The 13,204-nt window shown below is 36.4% G+C and overlaps 1 protein-coding gene across 17 annotated transcripts in view; it reads left to right on the forward strand.

Moving 5' to 3' along the window:
* The window catches only part of LOC144296902 (olfactory receptor 8S1-like), a 170,688-nt gene that overhangs the window by 55,007 nt on the left and 102,477 nt on the right, over positions 1–13,204 (forward strand). For 13 of the 17 annotated variants that reach the window (XR_013363834.1, XR_013363833.1, XR_013363832.1 and 10 more), the window contains exons 1-2: positions 10,450–10,614; positions 12,008–12,171. The exons of 3 other annotated variants lie outside the window; for them this stretch is intronic. The gene's annotated coding sequence lies outside the window, so the exon portion shown is untranslated. Of the gene's footprint in view, positions 1–10,449; positions 10,615–12,007; positions 12,172–13,204 lie in introns of those variants that run through there. One more of the 17 variants, XM_077870267.1, reaches the window with a different exon arrangement.

Consider the following 13,204-nt stretch of genomic DNA (forward strand, 5'->3'; position numbering starts at 1 on the left):
TCCACCCATGTTGTTGCAAATGGCAGGATTTCCTCACATTTATGACTAAATAAGATTCCATTGGGTATATATACCACATTCTTTATCCATTCACCCACTGATGGGCATGTATATTGTTTCCATGTCTTGGCTATTGTAAATAATATAAGTAATGTAGGTAAATGATATTGTATTAGAACATGGGGATGCAGATATCTTTTTGAGTCAGTATTTTTATTTTCTTTGACTATATTCCTAGAAGTGGAATTTCTGAATCATATGATAGTTCTATTTTAATTATTTGAGGATCTTCCACACTGTTTTCCATAGTGGCTGTATCAGTTTACACTCCCACCAACAGTGCACAATAGTTCCCTTTTCTCCACATCATCACCAGCTTCGTTATCTCTTGTCTTTTTGATGGTGGCCATTCCACTAGGCATGCAATGAGACCTCATTGGGTTTTATTTTGCATTTCCCTGATGATTAGTGATTTTGAGCATCTTTTCATGTACCTGCTGGTCTTTTATTTGTTCTCTTTGAGAAGTGTCTATTCAAATATTTTGCCCATTTTTAATTGGTTTATTTGGGTTTTTGTTTTGTTTTTTGTTTTTTGTTTTTTTGCTTTTTGTTAGTCTGTTATAATGAATTTTATTTTTTATTTTTTGTTTCAACTTTTTATTTAAATTCTAGTTAGTTAACATATAGGGTAATATTGGTTTCAGATGTAAAATTTAGTGATTCATCACTTAATATAACATATAACCTCCCTAATCTCCATCTCCCAGTTAGCACATCCCCTGCTGCCTCCCTTCCAGCAATTCTCAGTTTATTCTCTATAGTTAAGAATCATTTGTGGTTTATTTCCCTCTCTTTTTCCTCCCTTCCTTTATGTTCATCTGTTTTGTTTCTTAAATTCCACATGTGAGTGAAATCATATATTTGTGTTTCTCTGACTGATTTCACTTAGCATAGTACAGCCTAGCTCCATCCACGTCATAGCAAAGGGCCAGATTTTGTTCTTTCTGATGGCTGAGTAGTATTCCATTATATATACACCACATCTTTATTCATCAGTCGATGGACATTTGGTTTCTTTCCATAATTTGGCTATTGTTGATAATGCTGCTATAGTAACATCAGGGTGCATGTGCTACTTTGAATCAGTGTTTTTATGTCCATTGGGTAAATACCTAGTAGTGCAATTTCTGGATCATAGGATAGTTCTATTTTTAGTTTTTTGAGGAATCTCCATGCTGTGTTCCAGAGTGGCTGCACCAGTTTGTAATGCCACCAATGGTGTAAGAGGGTTCTCCTTTCTCCACATCCTTACCAATACCTGTTGTGTCTTGTATTGGTAAATTTAGCCATTCTGGCAGGTGTGAGATAGTATCTCATCATAATTTTGATTGTATTTACCTAATGATGAGTGATGTTGAGCATCTTTTCATGTGTCTGTTAGCCATTTGTATATCTTCTTTGGAGAAATGTCTATTCATGTCTTCTGCCCATTTCTTAACTGGATTATTTATCTTTTTCTTTTTTGGATTATCTTTTTTGGATTATTTATCTTTGAAATGTTGAGTTTGGTAAGTTTCTAACCCTTTATCAGATATGTCATTTGCAGCTATTATCTCCCATTGTAAAGGTTGCCTTGTAGTTTATCAAAACTACACTTCACTGTGCAGAAACTTTTATCTTGATGAAGTCCCAAAGGTTCCATTTTTGCCTTTATTTCTCTTGCCTCCCAGAGATGTGTCTAGTAAGCAGTTGCTACAGCTGAGGTCAAAGAGGTTGCTGCTTGTATTCTCTAGGAGTTTTTTTTTTTTTTTTTGGTGTTTTTCTTGCTGTTGAATTCTATAAGTTCTTTATTATTTTGAATATTAACTCATCAGATACCTTGTTTACAAATATTTTTTCACATTTTATAAGTTGTCTTACCATTTTGTTGATTTCTTTTGCTGTGCAAAGACTTTTTAATTTGATGTACCTCCACTTGTTTCTTTTTGACTTTATGCATGTACTTCAGGTGTCATATCCCAAAAATCTTTACCATACAGGACTTGAATTTTAAAAAAATGTATTGAGACATGGCTTATGGCCCAGAGTGTAGACTCTTTTGGAAGAGGTTCCATGTGCACTTGAAAAGAACATGTATATTATACCATTATTGGGGCAGTGTATATAAATTAGTTGGCTCATGTTGAGTCATAGCATATTTCAAATCTTCTATATACTTACTGATTTTTAGTCTTCTTGTTCTACCAGTATTGAAAGAGGGTAAAGGGTATTTAAATCTCCAACTATAATGATAAATTTGTCTATTTCTCTGTAGTACTCTGTTTTTGTCATGTTATTTTGTAACATGCTCAGATATTTTATTTATGAATTAACCCATTTATCATTATTAAATAACTTTCTTTAGCCCTAGTAATATTTTTTCTAGTAATATTCTTTTTTCCAAAATCTACTTTGTTTAATGTTAAAATGGATACTCCAAATTTTTAAAAAAAATTTTATTGAAGTTTGATTTGCCAAATACAGTATAACACCCAGTGTTAACATCAAGTGCCCTTCTCAGTACCCATCACCCAGATACTCCATCTCCCTGCCCGCCTGCCCTTCTACTACCCTTTGTTCATTTCCCAGAATTGGAAGGCTCTCATGTTTTGTTACCCTCTCTAATTTTTCCCGCTCATTTTCCCTCCTTTCCCTTATAATCCCTTTCAGTATTTCTTGTATTCCCTGTATGATTGAAACCATATGATGATTGTCCTTCTCCGATTGACTTACTTCACTCAGCACAATACCCTCCAGTTCCATCCACGTCAAAACAAATGGTGGGTATTTGTCCTTTCTAATGGCTGAGTAGTATTCCATTGTATATATAGACCACATCTTCTTTATCCATTCATTTGTCGATAGACATTGAGGCTCCCTCCACAGTTTGGCTATTGTGGACATTGCTGCTATTAACATTGGGGTACAGGTGTCTCGGTTTCTCACTGCATCTGTATCTTTGGGGTAAATCCCCAGCAGTGCAATTGCTGGGTCATAGAGTAGCTCTATTTTTAACTCTTTGGGGAACCTCCACACAGTTTTCCAGAATGGCTGTACCAGTTCACATTCCCATCAACAGTGCAAGAGGGTCCCCTTTTCTCCACATCCTCTCTAACACTTGTTGTTTCCTGTCTTGTTAATTTTTGCCGTGTGAGGTTGTATCTCATTGTGGTTTTGATTTGTATTTCCCTGATGGCAAGTGATGTGGACCATTTTCTCATATGCTTGTTGGCCATGTGTATGTCTTTGGTGAAATTTCTGTTCGTGTCTTTTGCCCATTTCATGATTGGATTGTTTGTTTCTTTGCTGTTGAGTTTAATAACTTCTTTCTAGATCTTGGATACTAGCTCTTTCTCTGATATGTCATTTGCAGATATCTTCTCCCATTCCGTAGGTTGTCTTTTAGTTTTGTTGACTATTTCTTTTGCTGTGCAGAAGCTTTTTATCCTGATTAAGTCCAGTAGTTCATTTTTGCTGTTGTTTCCTTTGCCTTCATAGCTGTATCTTATAAGAAGTTAACTGTGGCCAAGTTCAAAAAGTATTGCCTATATTCTTCTCTAGGATTTTGATTGATTCTTGTCTGACATTTAGATCTTTCATCCTAAAACGGCTAACTCCAAATTGATTTTGACTCGTGCTAACATGGCACAGCACTTCCTTCACTTTTCTTTTGATATAGTTGTGTTTTTATATTTACAGTGGGATTCCAGGAGGCACGTAGTCAGATCTTGCTTTGTTCTTTAAATTTAGTTATTTCTGCTGTTTGAGAAATTTATTTTACAGTTGATGTTATTCTTTTGTTCATTTTTTAAAAAAGATTTTATTTATTTATCATGGGAGAGGCAGAGAGATAGGCAGAGGGAGAAGCAGGCTCCCTGTAAGGAGCCCAATGCAGGACTTAATCCCAGGACCCTGGGATCATGACCTGAGCTAAAGGCAGACGCTCAACCGTTGAGCCACCCAGGTACCCCTGTTTTGTTTCTTAAATTTTTATTTAAATTCCGGTTAGTTAACATATCATGTAGTATTAGTTTCAGGTGTACAATATAATGATTCAATACTCGTACAACACCTGGTGCTCATTATAACAAGTGCACTCTTTAATCCCCACCACCTATTTATCCATTGCCCCACCTACCTCCCTTCTGGTAACCATCAATTTGTTCTCTGTAGTTAAGAGTCTGTTTCTTGGTTTGCCTCTCTCTTTTATTTTTCACTTTGCTTGCTTATTTTGTTTTGCAAATTCCACATATGAATGCGAAAATATGGTATTTACCTTTCTCTGACTTATTTTGCTTAGCATAATACTCTCTAGCTACATCCATGTTATTGTAAATGGCAAGATTTTGTTCCTTTTTATGGCTGAGTCATATTCCATTGTGTTTGTGTGTGTATGTATATACATACCTACATATATATGTATAGATATACCACCTCTTCTTTATCCATTTATCAATTGATGGACACTTGGGACTGTTTCCATAATTTGGCTATTGTTGATAATGCTGCTATAAATATCAGGGTGTGTGTGTCCCTTTGAATTAGTTTTTTTGTTTTCTTTTAGTAAATACCTAGCAGTGTAATTCCTGGATCATATTTTTAACTTTTTGATGAACCTCCTTACTGCTTTCTAGAGTGGCTGTACCAGTTTGCATTCCCACCAACAGTGCAAGAGGGTTCCCCTTTTTCCACATCCTTGCCAACAGCTGGTGTTTCTTGGGTTACGGATTTTAGCCTTTCTAACAGGTGTGAGGTGATAGCACATTGTAATTTTGATTTACGTTTCCCTGATGATGAGTGATAATGAACATTTTTTCATGTGTCTGTTAGACATCTGTATGTCTTCTTTGCAGAAATGTCTGTTCATGTCTTCTGTCCATTTTTAAATTGTATTATTCATTTTTTGGGTGTTGAATATTATGATATATATATATTTTTTTTTTGAATACTAACCCTTTATCAGGTATTCCATTTGCAGTTATCTTCTTCCATTCTGTAGGTTGCCATTTAGCCTTGTTTTCTTTGCTATGCAGAAGCTTTTAATCTTGATGAAGTCCCAATAGTTCATTTTTGCTTTTGTTTTCTTTGCCTCCAGGATGTGTCTAGTAAGAAGTTCCTACAGCTGAGATCAAAGAGATTGCTGCTTGTGTTCTCCTCTGGGATTTTTATAGTTTCAGGTTTCACATTTAGTTTCTTAATTCATTTTGAGTTTATTTTTGTATATTGTATAAGAAAATGGCCCAGTTTTATTCTTCTGCATCTTGCTGTCCTGTTTTCTATTTGATTTGATTTTTGATACATTTGATGTAAGTTTACCATCTTGTTCTTTGTTTCTATTTGTTCTAGCTATTCTTTGTTCCTTTGTTCCTCTTTTTCTGTGTCTTTGTGAATTGAGTATTTTAATGATTTTCTTTGATCTCCTTTGTTGAATTATTAGCGATAGCTCTTTTTGTTCTAGTTTAGAAGCTGCTTTATAATTTATAGTTTATATTTTTAACAAATTAGGGTCTAGTCTCAAGTGATATGATATCACTTTATGTAAAGAATCTTATAACAATATATGTTCATTTATCCCCTGATGCTTTTGTGCTATTGTCTTATGTTATAAATCTCCGAGTACATTATTTATTTTTTACTTTAAATAGTCAATTATTGTTAAAGGAGATGTAAAAAGAATAAACCCATCTTTTAGAATTACCCATGTAAGTATCTAACTTCTTTATGTAGATGCAGATTGTGTAGATACATATAATATCATTTCATTCTCCCTGAAGGACTTTTCTTTAAATTTCTTGCAGTGCAGATCTCCTGACAATGAATTCTTTAACTTTTGTACGTCTCAAAGTATTATTTCCAAGGTTTTATTTTACTAAGTATAAATGTTTAAATTATTCTACCTTTCCATAGAGCTCTGTTTGGACGTTTGTTCATTTTTTAGTATAGCCAGTGTTTCAAAAGTGGAAATATTTGGATAATCAGTAGAGGTGGTATGACCTGGCACGTTAACTACCTGGGCAAGAAAGAGTTAATTTGGCAGGCCTGGGTTTCTCATACCCTACATATTCCAAAGAAAGGCCTGTCTTTAGTACTCCTCTTTGTCTGGCTTCTGGGAGATTACCTCTGAACTCTTGGAATATTGTTCTTGACAAGAGTATTTTTGTAGCTTGAGGCTTTGAGCCATGTAGTACTAATTTGACCAGTAAGTTTATATTTATGGTAAATTGCCTATTTGTGATCTGGAGGGGATTTGAGTCTGAGTAGCTGAGGCCGGGCACTGCATGTTACTGATACCCAATAAAAACCCTGGATCTCATGGCTCAGGTGGGCTTTCCTGCTTGGCAACACTTTCCATGTATTGTCACATTTCATTACTGGAAATGTGCCCTCATGCAAATCCACTGGGAGGCAACAGCTGGAAGCTTGTGCTTGGTTTCTCCTGGATTTTGCCACATGTGCTTTTTCCCATTGCTGATTTTGATTTGTATCCTAACCCTATAGTAAACTGTAACCATAATTAGGACAGCTTCTGAGTCCTGTGCATCTTTCTGGTGAATCATTAAGCCTGAGGGTACTCTTGGGAGCAGCTTAAAATTGGAAACTTGTCCTTTTGGGGGGGGGGGCGGTGCTTAGGGGAAGGGCTCAGCTCTGTATCATCCTCACTCAGGTAATCAAGCTGAGAGGGTTTCTTCATGTCTCAGCAATTTCTGATGTACGTAAACAGAAACATTATGAATCATGCCTATTTTAAAAACACGTTCCTTAAACTGACACATAACTTTCACTCATATTTCATTGGCCCAAACAAGACATACAAGCACTCTTAGCTTTGAGATGGCTCAGGAATTTCTTCCCATGATGGGGTCAGACAGAGAACTGGAGTATTGGTGAATGGCATTGCTAATTACCTCAGTGTCTACAAGCTTTGAAAGTCCTGACTTGAGATACCTACCATTTAGAACAAGATCTATTATGCAGAGAAAAAAATTATAAGAAATATAAGGAGGGAGAAAGTACAGTTTCATAACATTCAAGGGACTATGGAAATCAAAGACAGGAGATAGTTAAGATTTGCCAAGAATAAGATTTTGGTATACAAACTGTGAAATTCCTGAAGAGGAGGACAGATGGAAGCCAGTTTACAGGGAAAGTGGAGTTTAAGAAAAGAATTGATGGATAGAAAGTAATGTCAGTATACCTGGACCTGGTGTTGAAAAGCACAGCAGCAGAAATAAGAGAAAAGATTTGATAAGTTCTCCTAAACTAAAATCTATGTTTGAAAACTTAAGTAAAACTTTACATATTTTGGTGAAGACTAAAAATATAGTAGTCTGTTTATCCATGCTGGAACATCTCAATCTTCTTTCTAAAATCAAAAGAGAGGTATCATGGATCTTGGAAACTAGCCCTTTATCTGATACATCATTTGCAAATATCTTCTCCCATTCTGTAGGTTGTCTTTTAGTTTTGTTGACTGTAACCTTTGTTATCTTGATGAAGTCCCAATAGTTCACTTTTGCTTTCCTTCGTGGATGTATCTTGCAAGAAGTTACTGTGGCCGAGTTCAAAAAGGGTGTTGCCTGTGTTCTCCTCTAGAATTTTGATGGAATCCTGTCTCACATTTAGATCTTTCATCCATTTTGAGTTTGTGTATGGTGCAAGAGAGTGGTCTAGTTTCATTCTTCTGCATGTGGATGTCCAATTTTCCCAGCACCATTTATTGAAGAGACTGTCTTTCTTCTAATGGATAGTCTTTCCTCCTTTATCGAATATTAGTTGACCATAAAGTTGAGGGTCCACTTCTGGATTCTCTATTCTGTTCCATTGATCTATGTGTCTGTTTTTGTGCCAGTACCACACTGTTTTGATGACCACAGCTTTGTAGTATAACCTGAAATCTGGCATTGTGATGCCCCCAGATATGGTTTTCTTTTTAAAAATTCCCCACTTATTAAACTCAACACCAAAGAAACAAACAATCCAATCATGAAATGGGCAAAAGACATGAACAGAAATCTCACAGAGGAAGACATAGACATGGCCAACACACACATGAGAAAATGCTCTGCATCACTTGCCATCGGGGAAATACAAATCAAAACCACAATGAGATACCACCTCACACCAGTAAGAATGGGGAAAATTAACAAGGCAAGAAACCACAAATGGTAGAGAGGATGCGGAGAAAAGGGAACCCTCTTACACTGTTGGTGGGAATGTGAAATGGTGCAGCCACTCTGGAAGACAGTGTGGAGGTTCCTCAAAGAGTTAAAAATAGACCTGCCCTATGACCCAGCAATCGCACTGCTGGGGATTTACCCCAAAGATACAGATGCAATGAAACACCAGGACACCTGCACCCCGATGTTTCTAGCAGCAATGGCCACGATAGCCAAACTGTGGAAGGAGCCTCGGTGTCCATCGAAAGATGAATGGATAAAGAAGATGTGGTTTATGTATACAATGGAATATTACTCAGCCATTAGAAATGACAAATACCCACCATTTGCTTCAACGTGGATGGAACTGGAGGGTATTATGCTGAGTGAAATAAGTCAATCGGAGAAGGACAAACATTATATGGTCCCATTCATTTGGGGAATATAAATAACAGTGAAAGGGAATAGAAGGGAAGGGAGAAGAAATGGGTAGGAAATATCAGGAAGGGAGACAGAACATGGAAGACTCCTAACTCTGGGAAACGAACTAGGGAGGGTGGGAGGGGAGGAGGGCGGGGGGTGGGGGTGAATGGGTGACGGACACTGAGGGGCCACTTGACGAGATGAGCACTGGGTGTTATTCTGTATGTTGGCAATTTGAACACTAATAAAAAATAAATTTATTATTAAAAAAAGAGAGAGGTATCATCAGGATAGGGGTTTTGTAAAACAAACAAACAATGAGGTATCCTCATGGAAAGGGTATTTCAGGGATGTAATGAAGAGAGATCAGGAATTTGATGTTAACATTATTTTGTGAATGTTTATTAAGCACCTGCTGTGTCCTGAGAACTGGGATGGAAACGAAGTGAAATAGCTGGATGAGATGGTCTCAGTCTTTAAGTGGCCCTTTTGTAATTAAGCAGTCATGTTTGGGTGGAGGCTGCAGTAATTGACGATGTTAATCAGGGAGGAGGTCAACAGAGGTCGCTGTTACAATAACAAAGCAGTAGAAAAGATATGTGAATAATTATGGAAAAGGAGGAGTCTGTTCTGCCCAAACATCCCAATAATAAAATGCCATGAATGTTTAATTATTTGAGTTATGTGTTTTAAATGTGTGTAGTTCAGGATTTTAACTGGTGTCATCGTTCTCCTGTGGCAGTCAACAAATATTTTCTAAATCCAGCTAGCTTTTGAACAATCCCAGTAAGCGAGGCTGAAGACAGTTTATGCTTGCAATAGGCTATAGCAGGTCAGGCTGGAGCTCACTATGAAAGCCTCAAGAGTATCCCCTCTCTTTTTTGCATTCCTGTTACTTTTGCTAAGAAGCTGAAGACAGAGTGGGCGCCTGGCTAATTTCTTCAGAAGTCTTTAGATGAGGGAGACTAAAGTCCTTGCTCAAGCAGTTTTTCCTGAGGTTGGACACTGGGGACCTTCTTCCACAAATTTTCCTCAACTAAGCTTCCTGTGATCTGTCAGAGGAGGCAGAAGCTGCTGGAGCCTGAAGAGACCAGTGTAGTTTACAGTAACAAGACCCCAAGATACCTTGCAGAATCTCACTTCCCATTTATCTCACCCTGTGGCTAATAATGCTCAATGGGATGACAGTTGCTTTTCCCCAGGATAATATTTTAATGTCATTGTGGATGTAGAGAATGCCAAACAAAAAGAAGAGCCAAAACCAGAGAAGGCAGCTTACTGGAGAGGCTCACAGGCTTCTGGGCATTGAGGCCAACTTACCCAACCCACTTAAGAAAAAGTCAGATGAGTCAAGGACCCTTCAGAATAATTGTCCCTGCCTGAGGCTCTGGAGGCTCAATTTCCTCAACCTTTAGTCATTCTCAAAGTGTAGTCTTCAGACCAGATGTATCAGTACTGGCCTACAAAATTTAACAAGTGCTTGGGCTTCACCCCTGAACCTACTGAATCAGAAGCTTTTGGGGGCCAGGCAGCAATCAGGGCTTAAACACGATTCACATGCACTCTAAAGTTTGGCAACCACTGATATAGTTGGGTTTTTTGTTTGTTTTGATTTTTTTTTTTTTTTTTTTGGTGGGATTACCAAGCACATAATGGGAGGAGGTAAGCTATCATCTATCAGCTATTAGATTCAGGCAAAACTGTGTGTTTTTGCATTTATTTTGTACTGCTCTTACGGCTTATGCCTTTGAGTTCTAGAATGAGATCCTGATGATCACCTCACAGGATGGTCAGGTTCCATTTAATTCCGTATTCTTTGGAATGTCCACTATTTGCTGAGGACATGTTAGAAACCATATGAGACAGAAAGTTAACATTAACATAATGTGCAGTTTAAGAACTACAAACAAAATACCTAGAAATCACCGAGAAGGGAAGGGTTTTAACAATAGGCTCACATCTGAACATTGAAGATAGTATTAAAGATTCTTTGCAGGTCAATTGTCATAATTATGATAATGTATCTTCCTTGATTGAAAGATGCATATTTTTCATATTTTAGTGTTCCTGGAATTCAAATACATCTTTAACATGGTTTATCTACTTGACAAAAATATTAGCAATTAATAAGTGGTTTACCTTTTTCATCAAATGACAACGTAGAGGCCAATATATTAATAATAACTTGGTACTATTGGACTAGACAGTGTGCTAAATGTTATGTGCACATCTCCTTTAATTCTCACAACCAAGCTATGAGAGCACACAATTGTCAAATCCATTTTTTTAAGCAAGGAAACAGGAGAAAGAGAAATATCCTGCCCAGAGTCACAAGTAGGTGAAGAGCAGAGCTGGGATTTGAGTTCATCTGTGTTATTCCTCCTACTTGACTGAGATATAGAGAAAGCTTTTACAGACTTTTAAAATATTAAAATATCATTTATGAGGACACATTGCTGACACAGTATTAGCTAAGAGATTTACAGACTTTATAAATGTCTTGAAGAAATAAGATAAACCATTTAAAATAGCCTGTGGCATGTGGTGAAGACTCAATCCTTTTTTTTTTTTATTATTATTACCATTTTTAACTGCAAAACTCTTAAACTGAGTTGCAGAATCTCGCTGGAGTAGTTAACTGTGATTGTCACTATAGATAAGTAAACTGATAGAGGATTAAGTAACTTATTCACAGACAAATATACAATAAATGGCATATTTTGAACCTGAGTCTTTCTGTAATTATAAAGAAAGACCCAGGTTTTATATATGTATATGTCTTTTCATAATTTTACATAACACATAAAAGAGCAATGCCTGTACTGTAGACTTGATTTCAGTGTCTGTTTTTCTGCACAATCATGCTTTGGCTGCATACTATTCTGGAGCTGCTCAACTCCAGGTTTTCTTATTACTCAAGTCTTTTTTAATCTCTCTACTCTCATTCCTGGGAGATCTGAAAGAAAAACAAAGATAACTTTCTCTGGTTATGTCTCTGTTCAGAATTGTTATCTTTCTCATGTCTCTTTGGGACCTTTAACAACTCTGTCTCTACTCCAAGCCATGGCTTCTGTGACATTCGTTGACTGTCAAAGCTGATTTGAAAACAAGCAAAAACTTCCAATAATCATAACTTATCATCCTGGAATTTTGCCACAAGGAGGCAGTGATGTGTTATTAGGTCTGAACTAGCTGACTTATTTACTCATGCCTCCACAGATTTATAAGCTGAGCTTTGCATATGTCATTTACAAAAAAAATGTAAATCTATTGCAATAGACACCATTTAAAATATATTTGGAATCAATGCTAAAAAGGAATAATTTAGATGTTAAAAAGGAAAATTTTGTACTTTTAACTCAGCTTATTCTAATTAACTTTAATTTTAGGTTTTATTAAAAGAAGAATGAAAGAGGAAAAAGGGTAGGAAGAGAAAAAGTAGTTCACAGGCTTTATTCTCAGCCATCAGACTTGCTCAGCAAAACTCCACATCTCCTACACCTTCCTAATGTGCCTACAGTTTGTGATCATCTCTGTCTTGTTTTGATCTCAGGTAAAAATGGCTATACCACCTGTAGGATCTGATTAATTTAATTAAAGGAATTGTCTTAATTTTGTTTCCTATAACTTGGAACCCCTGCTTTATTTCTCAGCAATAACAGGAGTTGTCTGACCTGAGGAATGGAGAAATTAACTGAAGCCATTATGCTTCAGGGTTACAGGAGCTTCTTATTCCAATTTATCTAAATCAAAATAAGGGATTTCTCTTTTTCAGTTTGGTGGAGGAGTGAAATATCACCTTCCCCTTTTTTCCCCCCAAGGACAGAGCAAATGAGCTACAAATGATGTGTGTGTGTGTGTGTGTGTGTGTGTGTGTGTGTAGATACAAAGATACATGAGAGAAAGATGGATAGAGAGGTATATGATATTTCATATATAATGGTGTGTGTGTTTGAAAAGGGCAACATGAAATATATTTTAGATTTAAATAAACTTTAATCCTTGTTCTTCACTACCTTTAAATGTCTAGTTGCAAGGTTTGGGCAAATTAATTTATTTGAATCTTGGAATATAAATATATTTAGAAGGAATTGTTTCTTCTCCATTCCTCTAACTTTAAAGTGGTTGGTTTTATACCATAAGTGGAAAATTTTCTGATTCAAGCTTTAAAAAATATCTTATTTAAATCCACTAATTGAAATTTAAAATGAAAAAATAGCGCTATCTCCACAGATGCAAAAAGACATTCAATCTCTTTGTGTCTTCCTCAATTTCTTTCATACGTGTTCTGTAGTTTTTAAAGTACAGATCCTTTATCTCTTTGGTTGGATTTATGCCTAGAATAGGCATAGGAAATGCCTAGAAAATCTTATGGTTTTTTTGTGCAATTGTAAACAGGACCTTCTCTTCTATTTTACTGTTACTGTATAGAAACACAACTGATTTCTGTGCATTGATTTTTGTATCCTGCCACATTGCTGAGTTGCTATGTGAATTTTAGCAATTTTTGGTTGGAGTCTTTTGGGTTTTCCATATACAGCATCATATCATCTGTAGAGAGTGAGAGTTTGACTACTTCTTTGCCA

Source organism: Canis aureus, chromosome 25, assembly GCF_053574225.1.
Source record: "Canis aureus isolate CA01 chromosome 25, VMU_Caureus_v.1.0, whole genome shotgun sequence".
NCBI lineage: Eukaryota > Metazoa > Chordata > Mammalia > Carnivora > Canidae > Canis > Canis aureus.